The sequence below is a fragment of the Oratosquilla oratoria genome, chromosome 21, assembly GCF_046742065.1.
Source record: "Oratosquilla oratoria isolate Oo_2021 chromosome 21, ASM4674206v1, whole genome shotgun sequence".
NCBI classification, from domain to species: Eukaryota; Metazoa; Arthropoda; class Malacostraca; order Stomatopoda; family Squillidae; genus Oratosquilla; species Oratosquilla oratoria.
Genome location: NC_134797.1, coordinates 34,151,837 through 34,173,052, shown reverse-complemented (window position 1 = coordinate 34,173,052; position 21,216 = coordinate 34,151,837). Strand labels below are relative to the sequence as shown.

The following is a 21,216-nucleotide window of genomic DNA, read 5'->3' as shown; positions in this document are numbered from 1 at the left end:
AAAACCTCAACATCCGTAAATATTTTCCTTTTGATACATACCTTCCAAGGGAGGTAGCCAAAAAGGGAAAGGCATAAAAACACTCCCACCCATTTCATCCCTAAATACCCTCCACACCCCTCCCACCCTTCCTCTCATCTGAGCACCTCCTGGATGACGGGTCATCCCTGCACCCTGCCCACCGCCCTGGGTCAGCAGCAGTGTCGCAAGACACAGCACATCCACAGCAAGGCCGCTTCATTTAATCGGCGACCCCCCCTCTCCGTCCCCCTTTGCATATAAGGCGAGGAAGGGGAGAAATCCCTTCGGGCTGCGTCAAAATTTACTCACACATACTACCCCACCCCCCACCCCCCGCCCATTCCTCCTCATGCAGTCACAACATCATCCATATACAACCATTCTCCACTCACCTCTGTCTTCCGTCCTCTCCCTTCCTTCCTCAACAGACATTCCCCTCTTCCCCAAAGTCCCCTTCACCCCATCCATCCACCTCATCCTAGGACGTCCCCTCATGTTCACTCCCTCCACATCTGCCTTCCATACCTCTTTTACTAGTCTTTCTTCACTCATTCTTTCCATGTGTCCAAACCATCCTAATATTCTTTCATCAACCCAAATTATATAGACTCCTCGTTAGTAATAATTGGGATAAACTTTCTTTGTATTATTCCAAAGTCTTTTTGAAGACAGTGACGGACAAGACATTTACAGCGACGAAGTACAACTCTGACCCTTGTCAGGGAAAAGACTATATGGAGGCCATTTAAGGGATTATTTCTGGTTAGCGCCTGACGTTTTGACTGATTAAAAATCCGGTAAAAGGTTTTGAGAATCAATTGTAGAATTTACCCCCCACTCTGATCAATTGTGGTATATATTTCATCATTTTGTTTTAGTGTTTTTGTTTTATATCTATTTCATTTTCTTCTATTAATCGATTCATCCACTTATCTATTTATTCATTGACAATCTGGATTATGACCGTTAGGTTATGTATCATCAGCCATGATCAACTGTAGAATGTACACACCAACAACACTCAATTATACAATATCCACCCCCAAGCATGTACGTACGTGTGTGTGTATTTACCTAGTTGTATCTTACGGGAAGGGAAGCTACGTTCGTGGTGTCCCGCCTTTGTATCTCGCAGTGTCTAATTTACTCTTAAATTCATGTATGGTTTTTGCACACACTATTGTTTCGTCTATTTTGTTCCAAGTGTCCACCACTCTGTGTGGAAAAGTTTTTCTTCAGATCTATATAATTTATGTGTGTGTGTGTGTGTGTGTGTGTGTGTGTGTGTGTGTGTGTGTGTGTGTGTGTGTGTGTGTGTGTGTGTGTGTGTGTGTGTGTGTCAATGACCAGTGGTTATGGTTGTAGCACCTGAATTAATCAATCAACCGATTAATGTCGTTTACTGTTGGACTCGTTAACTAGTTACTAACCCTATTAAACAGACCCTAACCTTTTAACCATTGCAAGATCCTGTTAACTGGTCCGAAGCTCGTCAACCGTTAGTCCTCTGCTAACCAACTCTATTTTTTCTTGTTATTTTCTTATTTTTATTGTTTTCTTTCTGAGAGGTTTTTTCTTCATATCCTTCATGTAACCATGTTTATTTTTATTTATCTATCTATATATTTATTTATTTTTTATTTTTTTCAGTCGCCTCTTTTATCACTTGGTCGCTCTTGTAAATGATTTGTTCGCTGTTATTTCTTAACCAAATTACTTATCTATGCCATTCAGTAATGAATATTATCTAGATCTTGCTCAAAGATCTGATGCCATTTGAGACTTCCTACTTACAATTTTTTTTTATGTTGCTAGTGACACCTGCAATATATCTACCCAATTTCTTTCTATTGAAAGAAGGATTTTATTTTCGCCTCGTATTTGTGAACAATGTCCTCCAAATACTAAATTCCGAATAGGAAATACAGAATTTATACCAGTGAGCTCCAAGAAACGTATTCCGAACGCACTCAGCACCAAATTCCAAAAACTCTGAAAAATTAATTTTGGACATCGAATCCACACTTCAGATTCTGAAGACTGAACCCCGGACCCAAAATTCCCATCACTAAATTCTGAACTGAGAATTCCGAACACCAAATTCCGAACGCCGAACTCAAAACCTCAAAATCCCAACAAAGAATTCAAGTGTTCCACAACTAGAACATCCAAGAATCACGTCCGCTACAGTCCCTAAAAGTCTACGGAAGTACACAACCATATTTCACACACCATCCAAATTCATCTTTGTTCCTTCCACATTTCATGGTCCACTGCATGACTTGCCTAGCTCGTGGGGTGATGCTGCAGCCTCTGTGTATGAACAGAAGCACATGTAGACTTCTGGATGCGTTGGGGTTGCTATTGTGTACGTAAACTACATTGACGAGGTACTTGATTAGAAATACGACACTGGCTAACTACACTTCTGACGTTCGTCATAAATTTGTGTCGCAGTGCACAATCAAATGAATATGACGGGAGAAAAAACAAAGATGAAGAAACCTCTCTACCTGGCTTTAAGACAAAGTATTCTTTAGAGGCAAGGTAGAACCTGGTAATACTTCGCCCCACTCCATGCAGGCTCTACCTTGAAAAACACGAATCGCGAAATATCTTTTTATGGAAAAAAAAATTCCTTCCAAACACACCATTTATATTAGCGACATTTAAAATAAAACAATGACAAATAAATAAATAAATAAATAAACTGAGTTATCAAGTATTTCCTGAAGTTCTCAAGGTTCCCTATTCTCCAAACAAGCACTAGAAATAAATAAACAAAAGTAATTTATATTCCTCCAATTAATATAATTTACCTGGAACTTATTGTACAGTTCATTCTTTCCTTTATTGAGTACACATGAAAAATTTCTACGAACCGTTTTTTTTCTTATTTCGGTTTGACATACGAAAAACGACACCATCTTGTGATGCAGTTACAAATTTATACTATTTGAAATCTATTTTCTAAGAAGTTCTTTTCGTTCTGTTTTACTACGTGTACTTTGAAGGTTTGATACATCTGTGGTAGACGAGGCTGTGGTAGTTGTGTTCTTCATTTGTTGGATACAAAGAAGGACGATCGAGGAAGGTCTTGCTTCTGTCCAACGTAAACTAAAATCTGAGCCCATAAAATGGTTCTTAAGAGTAATTTATGTTCAGAAATCAGTGCTACTGCAAGGGCATGATTCTTTTTACTTCATCTTCGTTCATTCATTTATTCATTTTCTTCCATGGCACAACATTGAAAAAAACAAACAAACGACGATACAATTTGATAACTAGCCAAAATCGAAATTGGAATAATGAACAATACTCTGTCCATTACCATATTCTTATGTATCCATCAACTCTCTATGAAATATCTCCCCCTCTCTCTTATTTCTTCTAGTCTTGTTTTTTCAAACTCTTTATTCTTTCCTCAAGTGCATAACTCAGAACATTTTTTGAGACGTCCCTTTCGACATTTTTAAATTTGACAGTGTCATTTTTCGTGTGTGTGTGTGTGTGTGTGTGTGTGTGTGTGTGTGTGTGTGTGTGTGTGTGTGTGTGTGTGTGTGTGTGTGTGTATTCACCTCGGATCTGCTGCAGTCTCTGTCGAGACAGCCAGACACCACCCTACGGCAGTGAGCTCAGAGCTCCTTATTAGCCGATCTCTGGGTAAATTCTGTGTGTGTGTGTGTGTGTGTGTGTGTGTGTGTGTGTGTGTGTGTGTGTGTGTGTGTGTGTGTGTGTGTGTGTGAGTAACGGTGTATAAGAAAAAATATCAAGTATTTCGATGCTTGTACTGTTATCTTCCGATGACATTTGTGTACCCCAGTTATTTTCAAAATTCAATCCATGAATTCTCAACTTTGTGTGGCTCCCCCTCCCTTCATTCTTCTGCCAAACCCCATACCGTTAAAAAATGCAAAAAATATATACAATAATATTATCAATAATAATAATGATAATAATAATAATAAAATGTTGTGGAAGAAAAACCTTTCACTTTAGTACAAATTCGGCAATCATAACTATCATATATTTCTTCTGCTAGCACCGTGATGCTTTTTTTTTTGTCTGATATAGATTCCTCACCTTATATAGAAGTGTACAATTTGTAACAGTAGACCATGCCCCCCTCCCCCCATCTCCCTAAATTCTTGTCATGGATCTTTTGGGAGCCCAATGGTCACCAGGTTCTGAACCAGTGGTGTATCATGTTTACAAAAATAAACAAAGTAGATAAATGAAGAAATAAACGAATGATTAAATATATACAAATGAATAAATAAATATAAATAAATAGATGAATAAATAAATAAAGCAAAGGATTCGCGAGGCCGTAAAATAAAACAGTCAAGATCTGAAATAAAACTTGCGAATGGCAGTGAATGGATGAAACGTATTAAACGTGATGGGTCCAAACCTCCAGCTGAATAAAATCGTGTGAATGTGATCAGAATAAATCTATATAATGAACATGTCTTTGGAATCTTGCACTCTTCTGCCGCCTCATAGATGATAAAGAAATATTAAAAAAGTAATATTGCGAATAATGAATGATAATGACAGCTAACAATAATACATAATATATAAAAAGAATGGAAGAATATTAACAAGGTAATATAATAGTGAACGAAATAATATATCAATAAAGGTGAACGAGAAATGTTTCTCGGTGGGGGTGGGGGAGGGAGGGAGGGAGGGGGGGGTTGAAGGTTGTCTGACCTTGAGCTGAGTATTTTGCTGATCTCACCAAAGAGGCCGCTGGTGAGCGTGAGTCAGCCACGAGGACATCCCCGCAAAAAAGAGAGAAGAAAAGAGAGAGAGAGAGAGCGAGAGAGAGAGAGAGAGAGAGAGAGAGAGAGAGAGAGAGAGAGAGAGAGAGAGAGAGAGAGAGAGAGAGAGAGAGAGAGAGAGACAACGGCCCTCTTCGTTTACAGCAGTGAAACTACGCCATAAATCTCCCTCAGAGAGATCACAAGCTTCCTGGTTGATCTCTGCCTTCCTGAGGACACAGACAAGTGGCAATTACAGGCGACAAACTTTAAGCTTCCGGCTTATAGAGGCGTCGAGACGAGGAAAGGGGGGGGGAGCGTTGTCCCCCACCACTCTCACTCTCATCTGTTGGCATCCCTGTTTGTAACTACGGAAGCTGCAACGACAGTGATTTATAGGTTACATTTTCCTTTTTTTTTCATCTTTTTTTTGGGTGGGGTGGGGTGGATGGGGGTGTTGCGAATCTTTATTGGCCAATTTTCGCTACCTCTTCTTGTCTTAAGATTTTTGAGAGAGAAATGACGCTATCTGTCCTCTGTGTCATTACCTAATCCCTCAGCACTTGATAAATACCACGCCTTGTAGAGCAGGGCTGCCAAACCTGTTTGCACATAAATCCCTCGCTTATGTTACGCTATTACTTTTAACTTTTTTAGGAAGCACTTCGACAATAAATCAAATCGCTTGACATCCCCTAACTGCTTCTAGTTTTTTGTCTCTTAGTTCTCTTAGATGTTAGTGTGCTTAATCAGGGTCCCCAGGATCTTTGCTAGAAAAGCCTAGTTTAGATTCTTGGGTCACTAGATAATACTCTAGTTGCCTCTGTGTCGATGACTTAATTTTCTTTTCTCTTTGATCAGGAAGCGAAGACTTAGGAATGCACTTCAATGTGTGAATCTTGGCGACGTAGAAATAAATCATTTAAAAAAAATCCGCATTCGGAATCGAGATGAGTTTCAGGTTTCAACCGAAGTGTGTGTGTGTGTGTGTGTGTGTGTGTGTGTGTGTGTGTGTGTGTGTGTGTGTGTGTGTGTGTGTGTGTGTTTGTTATACTATTCTAATACCTCCATATCCCTACGATTCTATCGAAAACTATCTCTCCTTTCGTATTTTGATATAGGAATTAATTTTGATTTAAGGGAACTTGAAATAGGAAACAGATAAATAAATTAATAATATATAATCACAAAAACATGATCAAAAACAAATACGCAAAGGTGAAACTCAAAGAGAAAGGATTAATCTCGATAAGTTTAAATCTGAGGAAGAGGATTTCCCAAACTGAACACCACCGACAGACAATATTCAGAATGAATTCTTTCTCAACCCAAATAGCAACGACCTCATGACTCCACCTCTTTCAGTCCTCCTCACAAGCATCACTCAATCATCCTGCCAGTGGTAGAGCCACAAGGATAGCTTAGACACCTAAACTTCAACATGGTGCTGTATTTATGGATTTCTGTTCTAGAACTGTCTTAGGACAAAAAGAAAATCTTCATTCACCACAGAAAGACAGGCTTAGGCACCGTAACTTACACTCTAGAAAGACGTAGAGTGCGGGGTGATCGAATAGGGGTATTCATATGGAAAAAGATTAGATAGATTTATAGATAGGGATGGCAGGTGGTAAGGGACATGGAACTGTCTAGTGTAGGCCTTATGGTCTCTTGTAGTCTCATAAATGTTTTTGTAATAAAATCGTCTGCCGGCATTCAGAGTAAATGAAGAATACATACATACATATACCAAAGGCATCTTCAGATATGGTCGCCATCCGCAAGATGAATAAAATTGTCTCGCGTCACCCAGAACAACCTATATGAAGACTGTGGTATTTGTTTCCGGGGAACTGAGGCTGCCCCCGGGGATCTGTGCCATCCACAGGGGTTGCAAGGACTTCTTGTGGTGCTTTGGTCACCAACCGGGGGGTGGGGGTGGGAGGGGGAATAGAGGTTGTGTTGGGGGGTGGGGGTTGTCTGTCGAAGTGGACGCCATCACAGCAGGTCCAGGATGTAGCACTTCACCCAGTACTATACAACACATTACGGAAGACTGCATTGTACACAATCATATACACCAACACAATATACACTCTATAAGGGATCTGTAGGAAAACCCAATTCCTCAGGGAGACGGGACTGCACGGCCAGACAATCTAAGAAACGACATCAACCTCCTATATGAAGACCGTTACCTTTCTAGAGGAAGCAACACCTGCATTCAGTCTGCAGACTTCTCCTGGGCCAAAAACAATCCATTCCATTCAGCTGACGTAAGCCCTCAATATGCCAAGGGAAAGCAATTTAATACATTCTTTTATCATTCATACCACGTAACAAACCTTCACCAACCACTCAGCCCCCCCCCCCCAACGCCTAAGTAAAGTCTCTTTGTGTCTTAACCAAAATTTCGAAGTGGTCTCAGGAGCCTAAAGAGGGAGTGAGCGACCCGCTCGTTCTTCAGGAACGTCGTTGGGGAACCAGAACGATGCTTAGCAAATGTCAACCTCGAGGACACTTTGAGGTCTTCGTAGTCTCTGGCCACAAACGCACCTTCTGAAGCCCCTTTCCTCCCCTTGGCCTCTTGTCTTAGCCCCGTACATTGTTTTCCATCCCTCCAACGCTCGCTCTAGCTCTGTCTGTCTATATCTGTCTGTGTCTATCCATGTATGTGTATCTATTTCAGTCGATGTCAACCTACCTCTCTATCTCTGTGTCTAATTATTTATGTCTCTATCTCTCTATACCCACGTCTATATATTGGTTGGTTATGTGTCTATCTATGTTTGTTTATACGTCTGTGTGTCGATCTGCCTATGTGTCTACTTACATATATGTCTATCTATTATTGTATCTATATCTATTTTTGTCTATATGCCTATATATTTACAAGTGTGTCTATCCATATCTGTTTATGTCTATATGTTCGTCTGTCTGTCTATCTCTATGACTACTTGCCTGTATCTATCTATCTGTCCGTCTACTAATTCATTTGCCTATCTATAAATACATCTGTCTGTCTATCGATCTATTTGTCTATCTATCTAGAGATGTCTTCCTCCACCTTAGCAAAATTGACTGGTAGTATCTAAAGTATGTAGAAAAAGTAGACAGGGAGGTAGATTGGTATTTAAGTAAAGAGACGGGTAGTTAAATGGAAGTAGACTTATAAGCAGATGGGTAGATAGATATTCAGATAGATATACGGATCAATAAATACACTCAAGATAGAGAGGAAGAAGGATAAGGGGAGAAAGGGGAGAGAGGGGAAAGAGAGGAAAGAGAGGAGAGAGGGGAGAGAGGGGAGAGAGGGAAGAGATAGGCGAGAGCGAGCGAATTTGTGTGTGTGTGTGTGTGTGTGTGTGTGTGTGTGTGTGTGTGTGTGTGTGTGTGTGTGTGTGCGCGTACGTGAGTGAGTGAAAGAGAAAGAGGGGAGAGAGAGGAGGTAGGAAGGAATAGATAGAGAGAGAGAGAGAGAGAGAGAGAGAGAGAGAGAGAGAGAGAGAGAGAGAGAGAGAGGATAGAGCAAAAGAGTAAGAGACAAAAAGACTGATAATGAGTGAGTGAGTGAGTGAGTGAGTGAGTGAGCGGAAGAGAGCAAAAATGAGAGAGAGAATGAGTGAGCGGGAGAGAGCAAGAGAGAGAAGGAGAGAGCAAGAGAGAGAAGGAGAGAGCAAGAGAGAGAAGGAGAGAGCAAGAGGGAGAAGGAGAGAGCAAGAGGGAGAAGGAGAGAGCAAGAGAGAGAAGGAGAGAGAGCAAGAGAGAGAAGGAGAGAGCAAGGAGGAGAAGGAGAGAGCAAGAGGGAGAAGGAGAGCAAGAGAGAGGAGAGAACAAGAGAGTAAGAGCGACAGAGAGAGAGAGAGAGAGAGAGAAATAGTGGGGAAGAAGGGAAGAGGAAAAGAGTGCGTGCGTGAGTAAATGTCACATGGCTTGAAGATCAAGAGAACGTGAGTGAGTGAGTGAATGAGTGCGTGGGTAGGTGAGTAACAGTTGTGAAGATTCTAGAGACAGGAGAGAGTGAGTGAGTGAGTGAGAGTGAGAGTGAGTTAGTGAGAGTGAGTGAGTGAGAGTGAGTTAGTGAGAGCGAGTTACTGAGTGAGAGTGAGTGAGAGTTAGTACGAGTGAGTACGAGTGAGTATGTGTGAGTAGACCCACATGACCGTGGGCTAAGCAATACCCAAAATAACATTCCCTGGTTTTTCTGGACACTGCCTGTATTGGTCCCGTGTCAGGGCAAGTATATATATAGCACAGCCACCTCCCCTCAACCCCTCCGTCCTCATCCCCCCTCCACCTCGCCGTCCCTTTCCTCTTCCTCTCCTCCACTCCATCAGCATCCAGTCACTCTCACACTCCTCTCTCTCTCTACTCCTGAGAGATATGATAGCGAGAGAGAGAGAGAGAGAGAGAGAGAGAGAGAGAGAGAGAGAGAGAGAGAGAGAGAGAGAGAGAGAGAGAGAGAGAGAGAAAGAGAGAGAGAGAGTATTTGTGTGTGTGATAGAGTGATCGAATAGTGTACTACATGGCCCTAGTTTAATTCATTTCTAGAACACCCCCAGTTCTTTAAGAAACTGGACTTCCTATGCACCTTCTCTAGATTTTTTCTCCATTTTTTCATGCAGAGATGAAGTACCTAGAATAACGTTCAGAAGAGAAATCAACAAAAAGAAATTGGATAATTGGTAACTATGGTTATTGCCATCAAGGGGTGCATTGGACGTGAATGAAGTCACCGTACGCAAGGTTTTAACACTGACAACATCGTTATATGAAACAACGAAATAAAAAAGAAAAAAAAAGTCAACCGTACTCAGCCTAATTCAGTCATTTCAGTACTTTAGTACAGAAACGTGCAGGATGTACTGTGTCTTGCTGCCTTGCTTCTGACCCAGGGCGGTGGTCGGGATACAGGGATGACCCGTCGTCCACGAGAAGCTAAGATGAGAGGTGGGGAAAGGGTGGTGGAGGGGAGTGGAAAGGTGGGAGTAGGTGCGTGCCTTCTGACTTGGCTACCTCCCCTGTAAGGGGGAAAAAAGCCCTAAGTACTGTATATAGATAGATAGTACTTTAGTAAAGTACCCGAGTTTTGTCAAGTGGCAGACTATCTCATTCAGATGGTTTAGACTCAGACAGACGGTCCATCCCCGGGATGGATGTAAATAGTATGGTATTTGCCCAAACCAGCTTCGTCACTCTGCCCTTCCTCTCTGTACCATCTGCCGTGGCTCTCCCATCGACAACTTCCCCTTCCTCTCTGCGTCATCATCTACTGACCATCTGGCTGGCGCCACCTGACAGCTTTACGTCACCACCTGACCATCACGTGCGCGTTACTCTCGCTTCGCCATCTGTCACCTCCTCGTCACCGGCTAGTACCATCTGTTACCATCCGAGATCGTATTTGTACCATCTGCCTTCTTCGGGTAACAGAGTAACATAAGAACAGGACTTGAGTATGTCCGGTTATTTCTTACCGTCTCACCTTATCTGTTCGATCATTGACTTGCTGCAGAGAGAGAAGATACAAAGACTACAGTCACCCCTTACTGGTATCCAAAATAGTTTATATATATTTTCACAATGCTTATATACTTTCTTTATAACTTTCTTTGTATGCAATCATAACTACGTAGGGCGCTCTGGACCATGTGACCCTCCATGTCCTTTTCTCGTCCCTTCCTCAATACATTTATGGATTCTGAGTTTGCATCCTTCGCCTCTGCATTTGAAAGTCTATAGAGAGCGAAAAGTTTTGGATGCAAAAGTTTCTCAAATGATGTTTACCCCGCAAAAACAGAAAAGTTGGGTTTTTCTAGTGGACGTCTGGCAATTGTATTCAGTGTTGACCATTATACCAAAGCAGCAATACATAAGTATGGTGTATCTATAAAACTTGAGAACCAAATCGAAAACTATAGGCATTTAGGGAGATGCCTCGTGAGCTTACTCGTTGTTGAAGTGGTTTCCAGAAGGCTAAAAAAACAACAAAGACAATGATAATGAGTGAGCTACACTGATAAAACATGTCGATAGATCTTTCGGACCACAACAAGGTCGGATAAAGAAGAAGTGTTTTCCAGAAGATTTCTAAGACATCAATCTGTATTGCATTTAATTGCCTCCGCCAGAAGTTTATTTCGTCCACTGACGAGACAGCCTGCGACATTGTTTCTTTCTCAACATCTTGAAGCTATTATTTCTCGCCCGTTTAGTATTTTTACGTTATCAATTCTCCTTAAAATATCAAAGGTATTATATACTAAATCTCCCTTGAGTCTCCGTTTTTTCCGAGAATGTGTTAAAAAAAATTAAGTTGTTTTCGTATGCTCGGTTTCTTATATTTGGTAAGAGTTTTGTGGCTTACCTCTGTAGTTTTTCCAATCTATGTCTTTAATAAGATCTGAAAACCATATGGATGAAGCAAATTTCAAATTTAGACAGACCAGTGATCTTTACAATTGACTGATAATAGACGGACTTTTGAGGTTAAAAGTTGCATTGCCAATCTATCCTGTTTGCTTTCTTTGAGGCAGAAATATAATGTTTAGTTGTTTTAATATCATCCCTGATTATTACACCAATATCCTTTTCATTCCTCACTTCGGTTAACTTTTTTTAACAATTTGTAGTCGTACTTATTATTTCTACTTAAATGCATAGCTTTACTCTTGCGTCAAGTTTTACTGCGTATGTGAGACTATTTCGCTTTTTTCTTTTCCCATGAATATGGAGAAATCATATACAAGTCCAAAGTCAATGTCTTTGATAAATAAAAGAAACAGAAGTGCCCCTGGAACGGAATCCTGAGGAACTCCACTCATAACATCTTTTTCTGTAAAATTTATACAGAAAAACTCGTTAATTTTGATTGTTCAACTTGCTTCTAACCCAGTTTAGCAAGATACTTCTTGTTCCATGCGAAATATGTTTAGTTAGTAAGCTCGTACGGTACAGTATAAAAATATTCATTCCAACAGTCAATATTTCACTAGAATTTATATACAGTATATATTTTGATTAAATACAAAGTAGTTATTTGTACTTGAATATACTTGGTACTTTTCAAGTATTTTGAATCTAACTACAAGTACCATTTAATTTTTAAACTCCAATTACAAGTACTTGAAAATCTGTGCTTAAAAAGTCCAAGTACCAAGTACATGTACTTGAACCCAACCCTGATATATATTATATATATATATATATACACATAATCTTTTTTGAGGGGGGGCGTTTTTGTCCAGTTAGTAGGTGGCTGTGTCTGGAAAGATGAAATTCATTTTCGAAAAAGAGGTTCATCTGTGCAGTAGATTCCCTCGTACAAAAACACTCACCACAGTAAACAATCCAGATTATGATTTGTGTAATGGAGAAACAGGAAAGTAATAGTCACACATTCACACAACATCACATTAAGTAGTTAATGTGCCTTGTAGGATTAAAAAAAATGAAGGGATTTTTTTTTTTCAATTTTATCTTAAACAGTGTTTCAATGCCTTCTTGTGTAATCCCATTCGTTGTTGGGTCCTGTTTTTTCATTAAGAATGATTATTTACTATAACCCCTCTCTGAGTGGAGTCATCTACTTAATGTACTTGAGAATCGCTCTAGACTCTCCTTGATATGGTCATTTTACCCGAGCCAATTGTTCCACGGTAAACCCACAAACACAATGTAAACATACGTGATAACTGACAGGAACCCACGAGTATTCCCCCTCTCCTGTAAACTGCAATAAAGCAAAGGCAATTAGGTAAACACACACACACACAAAATCTACTCATCAGAGAGCCAAGGATTAACCAACACAAGAACAGCGTCATTCCGCCCATACTGCACATTACTAACTCAAATTAGTCCTAAAATTAGCACAAAATGTATATTGTCAGTGTAGCACTGTTAACTCGATAAACAGATTATTAATATCATTATTACACACACGCGCGCGCGCGCGCGCGTAATCGTGTCATATTGCATTTATCATATAATTCACACATTGCAAGATTCAGTTCTTGCAACCGAGCCGTGACATAGACACGCCCCTCGCATCTGTCACTTGCAACACGTGCTCGCTCTCTCTCTCTCTCTCTCTCTCTCTCTCGGACGTGAGGCGTCACTCCGTATCCTCCACGTGCTTGAGAACCTTCCGAATATGTATCTTAGATGTTACGCAATTATCATCCCCAGATTTGATACGTTTCTCTTTTTTTCAGGACTATACACTTTATGCCAAAAAATGCGGAATATTTTTGCACTTCTTTTAGGGCAAATAGCTGAGAATTTCATTATGTTTCGGTAGAATGCGACAAGGGATAAGTTCACGCATATATTTACAAGCCGTCCAGCAGTGGAAGTACACAAGCACGACCACAACATAAACAGGGCGGAGGAGTTCTGGGAGGAGCCGAGACTCCTGTACCATAAATATTCAACCGCAACAACTCTTCATCAGTACATCATCATAACCTACCGACAACTTCAACACCACCAAAAACAATAATAACATCTCTTCATCAGTACATTAGACACTCATGACCTACCAACAACAACAATGACAATTAACAACTCTTCATCAATACAAAAGACTTTTGTCCTAGACAAAAACCCATTGTAAATATTAGAGAAATAATTATAAGTCGTAACAAAGCTATGGATACAACGGAAAAACCTTTATTGACTTTATTCTAGTTAATACCAAACGATTTGAATCGACTTCGGAGAAGTCACTTGCGTTTTGGGGCTCATAACTTCGTACAGTTACGTTTTGCTCTGGGCAATTGTTGGTCGCCTCCTACCACAGCATCGTGTCTGAGTAAACGCGCTGTTAAGTTCGGTTAAAATCATCAGCCTCGTACTTTGCAGATCGAAGCAAAACCGGCCCCGTTTAAAAACAAATAACCAGTGTTCTAGACAACAGTTTGACGATCATCAATAAGCCATAAATGATAACCGTTGAGCGATAATTAATTATAGCAACCGAGCAAAACGCACCTTAAGCCATCAATATGTTTATGAGAGTAAGGATCAGATTAATAGTTAATTATTCATTTTTGCAATCCCTTTTCTGTTTATGCAATGTTTGTTGTATGTACCTCATCCCTTTTTTTTCGAACACCGCGATTTACGAAATTTCGTGAAGATTACACACAGTTTTCATCTACGTCCTATTGAATGAATATTAATTCACTTGAATCAAGTTAGAGGGCAATGACCAAAATAATACAAAGGCTTAGAAAATTACCATACGAATGACGAAGATGACGAAGATTGCAGGGTGGTCTAATAGAGGTATTCAAATGGGTCAATGTCTTTAATAATTGTGATGCAGACTAGGACAACAGCAGGAAAGGGACTCGTAATAATAGATTTAAATCGAAAAAATAATGATAGTAATAATAATAAAAATAATAAAATAAAATAGGTTTAAGAAGGAAATAGGCAAGAACGGATTCACCAATAGAATACGTGTTTAACCCATTCAACTCCGATGACAAGATGTCTTGTCATTTGGTCAAATAAAACAAAAAATCATAAAACACCAAAATGTTTGATCAAACACCAGAAAAATATGACGTCAGTCCTCGCTTCGCTCGCAGCGAAGCGAGGACTGACATCATATTTTTCTGGTGTTTGATCAAACATTTTGGTGTTTTATGATTTTTTGTTTTATTTGACCAAATGACAAGACATCTTGTCATCGGAGTTGAATGGGTTAATGAATAGAATAATCTTAGTAACCTTATACTGAGAGTTGAGAAAATTGGTTAAAAGAAGATTGGATAACTTTATGGATAAGGAGAACGGGTGGTAAGGGACATGGAACTGCCTAGTGTAGGCCTTATGGTCTCTTCTATTCTCCTCCATTTTTATGTTGTTACAAAATCAATAAACAAATAGATAAATGTATATAGATAGACAAAAACTAAATAATGAATAAATGGATAGATAGATAATAGGTAAACGATAAACCTATTGACCACAGAATCAATCATGCAGTTGTCAAACAATCAATACATCACTCCTCCACAGATACTCTTCAAATAGACTCCATCAGAATCTTCATTCCACACACACACACACACACACATTATTATATATATATATATATATATATATATATATATATATATATATATATTATATAGATAGATATAGATACACATACATACATGGGGACATCTTTCAATAAGCAGTGACTACGTTATGACCAACATCTTAGAAAGACAGAAGAGAGGCGCGAAACTGCGGCCGAAGCCGTCACCCTTCCCCTATGATGCGCTGTTGGGAGAACCCAAAACTAAGCGAATGTGAGACAAGCACGCTTCCGTTGACGCCACCAGCGCCACCAAGTTAAAATACATAAAATATAGCATTAGATTGATAGAGACTAGTTTACTAACCAAGTAGTTAACGAATGGAATTGACTTGGTAACCATGTAGTGAGCGCTGAAATAACTGATTGTTATAAAAGATCAGATAACTTTATGGCTAAGTATGACCGGTGGTAAGGTGCATGGGACTGCCTAGTGTAGGTTCTATGGTCTCTTGCAATCTCCTCCTTTCTTTTATTCTTGTCTTATACAACTCCAAATATGTTTCTTGTTTGTCATCCTATCCACTTTTTTTCCCAAATTGTCCGTGTTGTTTATTTTCTTGTGGTCTTGTACCAATTCTCTCTCTTGTTCCATGGGTATCAATTTCCTTAATTAATTTCTCTCTTATTAATTTAAGAGTAGCTACCTCTGGTGCATAAATCAGGACTAAGAATATAAACAAATAAATAATAAATCAACACAAAACAAGCAAACAAATGTACAAACAGAAACGAATATATAAAATATAGACAATAAATTCGTACAAATTAATAAGCATGTATACAAAACAATAAATAAGAATCCACTGAACACTAAATTACCCGAGACAACGCGAGAAATATTTTTGCATATTGTGGAGCGCGATCATTTTGTAACTTAAGGCTTAACTGTCACTACCAAATTATATGCAACATTAGTACGCACACATTTAGAATTCGGGGTTTTCTCCAAATCTCACAGAGATATTTCGTACGACCAAACAATTTAAAGATTCTCGTATGGATAAAACAAACTAATTTATTCAGTTTGGAAGAATACTCAGGTTAGAAAGAATTGAAAACTGTATTATTTGTATATTGTGTATGTGTGTGTGTATACATATATATATATATATATATAATATGTGTGTGTGTGTGTGTGTGTGTGTGTGTGTGTGTGTGTGTGTGTACGTCCGTATGTATACACATGAGTATGTTTACTTATATGTGTACATGTGAATGTATTCATGTGAAAGTTTGTATATCCTGCATGGATATACTTGTATATAAAACTTCGTATATATGCATCAGCATATGTATGTGTATATGCATATGTACATTTATGTACAGCTACACAGAAAACTATCGTTAGTAGGGGTGTCGAAACATTCGCTAATGAACATAACCTTATGATACCGAATGGTTGGTATTTCTGGGGTTCGAATTGTTCGAATTCCTTCTGAATGAATATGAATCGAATAATAGTTCCGGAGTTCATATGGATTCACTATGACATGATAATCTTATTTCCGATGGAGACTTCAACTTGTCTCAAATAGTTTCGTTGTTGTGTCAAAATGAAAATCGTAATTTACTAACGATAGTTTTCTGTGCAGCTGTACATGTATACGTATATCAACGAGTATGTATGTATATGCATATGAATACATACAATCGTAAAGTCGGAAAATAGCTCTTCTTTACATGCCGAATCGAAATTAACCAATGATTCACTAAGCCTATTCTAGTCGCTAACCACTCTTTTGGTTGTCGAACACGTTGTTCGACAACCAAATACCCCGTTCACACATCACTTTAAACATGTCTCTGTCGAACCGCGTTCGACAAACCGTTACATTGTGTGAACCCCTCTTTAAACCTAAACTTGTCCATGTGCTGAGTCAATGGTCTTTGTATTCTTCACCAGAATTTTCCTTATGAGAGATGCATAAAAACAAACAATAATAATAATATTAATAATAAATATACCAAAGACTTTTTCCCCCTCATAAGGGAGGTAACAACAACAATAATAATAATGATGATAATAATAGTAATAATAATAATAAATCATAATAATAATAATCGGGCCATCAGGTAATCTTCTGGAGAGAGAAGTCGTTCTCATTTCTATATGTGAAGTGATATAGTTTACGACTGGAAATGCTCTAAGTCGGACGAAAGGTCGTAAATTACAGTATGGAAAAAGGAGGTCTTTTTACTTTAACTTGCACGAGAAAAAAGCGATAGATAAAAAGATTGAATATTTAATTAAGCAAGAGACTGATTCAGGCTCAATCAACGGTCAGTTTCATTTAACACATATACACACAGCTATATACACACACACAATGTTATATTATATATATATATATGTGTGTGTGTGTGTGTGTGTGTGTGTGTGTGTGTGTGTGTGTGTTCGTGCGTGTGCGTAAGCGTTCCCGTATATTTGTAGGTCTCTACTTTCTACATACTTCATACATTTACAATTATTTCTAATTTAGAAGAAACTACAAATGCTCGTACAATGTCCTCCAATTAAATTTTGAGCCCCCTGGCACGGCACCAATTGTTCTACAAATACCACAGGTCCACGTGCCACACATGGTACTTCTGGTGCCACGTTCCCCATCGCCTGAATAAAAGCTTCTGGTGGCGCCGGCTATGACGTATCATCGCTTACTTGTGGTCACTGTCGCCAGACGGCTTCAGATCAGCTAAGAGATGACCCTTCCCTGATGCCTGGGGCCGAATTGATCAAATATCCTAACCCTTAAGTCTAGATATAAATCTTCAAAATGGAGATTTTACCTAAATCAGCTGACCATAATGTCGAGGTTGTATCTAGACATAAGCATTTAGGTCGCCGACATACGGATTTAGGTAAAACCTCCGTCATCAGGGTTACGACCTTTTATAAATTGGGACCCTGGTTCGAAAATGGTCACACTGTTTATTAATGTACGTTACTTAAATTGTTCACTTTTGTAGGTTTCGTTCTTCACTGTGTTGTAGCATTTAGTTTTGGTGTTTAGCATTGTACTTTCAGAACCCTCTGCCTTACCTAGCAAGAGCTATCATTATAAAGTACAATCTTGCTAATTTCACTCTGTATATTTATGAACCTTTCAGACAGATTTTATAGATAACACGACAAACCAGACTTAAATAGAAAACTAGGTTAAATTCTACTTTCTAATGGTAGACATCACCTGGGTTGGCGATAGGTTTAAAAGTATATCCTTCGACCCTTTTTGGAGCACTGATGTCCACCTCCCCTCGCCAATTTTTTCTTCTTGCGAGTTTATTCACTTTAGAAGAATTCATGATACTGAAGGAGATCAGGAGAAAATTGATTAACCCATTAAACTCCGATGACATGATGTCTTGTCATTTGGTCAAATAAAACAAAAAATCATAATAAAACAACAAAATGTTTGATGATCGAACAGCACCAGAAAAATATGACGTCATATTTTTCTGGTGCTGTTCGATCATCAAACATTTTGTTGTTTTATTATGATTTTTTGTTTTATTTGACCAAATGACAAGACATCTTGTCATCGGAGTTTAATGGGTTAATCTCTTATGATACGATTCTGTTGCGACTGGGGCCAAACCATTTCAAATTACAAAGAAAAGTTACAATAAAGGTACGGTTTGCACAGAACGATTAATTACTAACCTACCAAATCCAATGGCGGGTGACGCGAATCACATCTGGCATCGTATTATGGGTAAACGCATTGCTTGTAGGTTCGTTTAAATTATTAGCCTCGTACTTTGCAGCTCAAAGCAAAAGAACCCCATTCAAAACCAAAGAATTAATGTTCAAGACAACAGTTTGACGATCAGTGTTATGCGGTAATCACACATAGTAAAACGTACCTTTTCAAAGGAACTTTTGTCTCTTATCAAGTCCTAATATTACGTTCTCCATTCATTTCAGCGTCCCGAACTCCTCCTATCAGGAGACTAGGACGGTGACCTTTTACAGAGGACTTTGTAGCGTGAAATCAAATGAACCATGCCCTTGGTCCAATTCGCTTGCGGCAGTTTTCGAATTGCCGTCACCTAGATGTCAAGCTACATAGGGCAAAGGTGATAGCGGCGTCTGGGGTACAGAGTTTCTCACTGGCGAGACGAAGAGATATGAAAAAATAAAAAAATAAAAAAAATAATGATAAAATAAATAAATAGAATAAAATAAAATAAATGAAATGAAATAAAAATAAATAAACAAGTACAGTAAATAATAATAGTAATTGTGAGAATAAACACCTTGTGAGATCGAAACCTTTATTAGTACTACGTTTCGCTTGTTACAGCTTTTTCAAGTACAGACATGACACACACTCTGAGCGTAGTACTAATAAAGGTTTCGATCTCACAAGGTGTTTATTCTCACAGTCTTGTCGGCTTTTGCCATTGTGATTCAATAATAGTAATTATGTATTAATTTGAGTATATTTCAGAACTCATAAATATTCTACCTAATACGTCTGTAACACTTGCAGGTTGGGAGCTTTTTTCGACTGACCAAAAACGGTTCAATTTGTCCATGAATACGAAGTCTTGGCTTTTGTAAGCGATCATTATTCTAAGATTAATAAAATCACCCGGCGGCAGCCAGAATAAACTGAAACGGAAGGACCTCTTAATAAACTAAACTAAAACAAAGAACACGACAGCTGGTTATGAACAGATGTTCAACACGGCCATAAGCTTCATTTTCGATATAATTTTGCTAAAGCCAAATGATTTCGTTCAGCTGAAAGGTGATCTTTCTCCGAGGCGAAATCGGTTTCAAAATGTAGTGAAAAGGATTCAAAATACATCGAACCCATTTTGATGACAAAATAAAACGAGGACTTCCTCACATAGCTGGTTGACCCAAAAGGGGGAACATACACAGACAGAAGACAGCAATTAATAATAAGAATATAATTATAGAAATAATCGAATACACAAAGAAATTAAGATAATAACGGATAAATAAGAGTTTTTTAACCGACGACTCATGATAAATACACTCCTGACAGCCGCTGGAGATACACTGCCGGTAGCTGACATTCCACCAGTGTTACCACGCACCCTATTTTGAAAAACCATAATTTACGGGTTTTCTTCTGACTAAAGAACAAAAATCTCTACGTACAGGAAGGCCTCAGAATTAACAAGATCACTGTATCAATTACTAAAAAACAAATAAACAAATGGAAGACTTCAGACATAAACCTCACTTTTCATAAAGGAGCCTCTTCACCCATTTGGAATCTAAATCCCTGAAAAAAAAAAATCGATCAATTCTTCTACCAGGTCTTCTACCACTCTATTCCTTTCCATCTACCGACACTCATGGACATTCGGTTTTATATCAGAATCTCCCCAAACCTGAGCCATGACGTAGCGTCCACATAAAGCACGGGAAGACCGCATTGTCCGAAGTATATTTCTGAAGAAATGAATCAGCCTAATGAGCGGTTAGGCCAGAGAGCAGCGTGAGGGTAAACAGAAATATCGGATACTGTGTCTTACCCACCAGTGTAGTAGCGTGTAGGAATTCCAATATGTACATGTATACGTATATGTACGTGTTTATGTACACGTATATGTACAGTACATGTATAGTGTATATATGAAAAGCATGGCAGAAGATTCTCTCTAAGGCATATCATATTAAAAGCGACGGTATGTATGCGTGTATCTATATGTATATATTTACGAAATTACGCATAATTGCCAATAAAAAAAAATCTAGAAAACTGAATCGTTCTTCTTTATCTCCTGACATTTGAATTCCACATTGATAGTAGATCTAACATTCTCTAACGTCATCTATCATCACCCTTACTTCCCCCTACAGCTTACTTTCATCTAACAAGTAATTCAATCTTAAACAAGAGACTATATACACCACACTTCGCCTAGGTATCCTCTTGGTTTGATTCGGCATATCAGGTATGCCTTTGTGACAAACCAATCTTTTAATATGAAAATTCTTCGGCTCCTCGGGCCATCAATGCCTCGTAAGGTCACAGGTGAGAGCCTTGTTAGTGGTCAACGACTCATAAATGTGGTACTTACAGAAGGCTCACTGTCCCTTTCATCGTTCCCATCTGGTTGAAGAATCTGTTGGACGTGCGATGGTATCAAATGGCATTACGTATGACGTCAGTATTTCTTTTTTCTTTTCTTCTCTCTCTCCCTCTCTCTCTTTGTACTATGTAGTAAAGGTAGTAAAGGGTATTTATATTTTTACTGCATATAAAGTGATGAGGCTGAGAAATTATAGTTGTATGAATGACAGGTATGTGTATGTGTGTTGTGTATACGTGTGTACATGTGTGTGTA

General features: G+C 38.8%; 1 protein-coding gene across 6 annotated transcripts in view; it reads left to right on the top strand.

The window, feature by feature from the left end:
• LOC143036847 (uncharacterized) overlaps positions 1-21,216 on the top strand; it is a 150,164-nt gene that overhangs the window by 67,744 nt on the left and 61,204 nt on the right. The window lies entirely within an intron of this gene.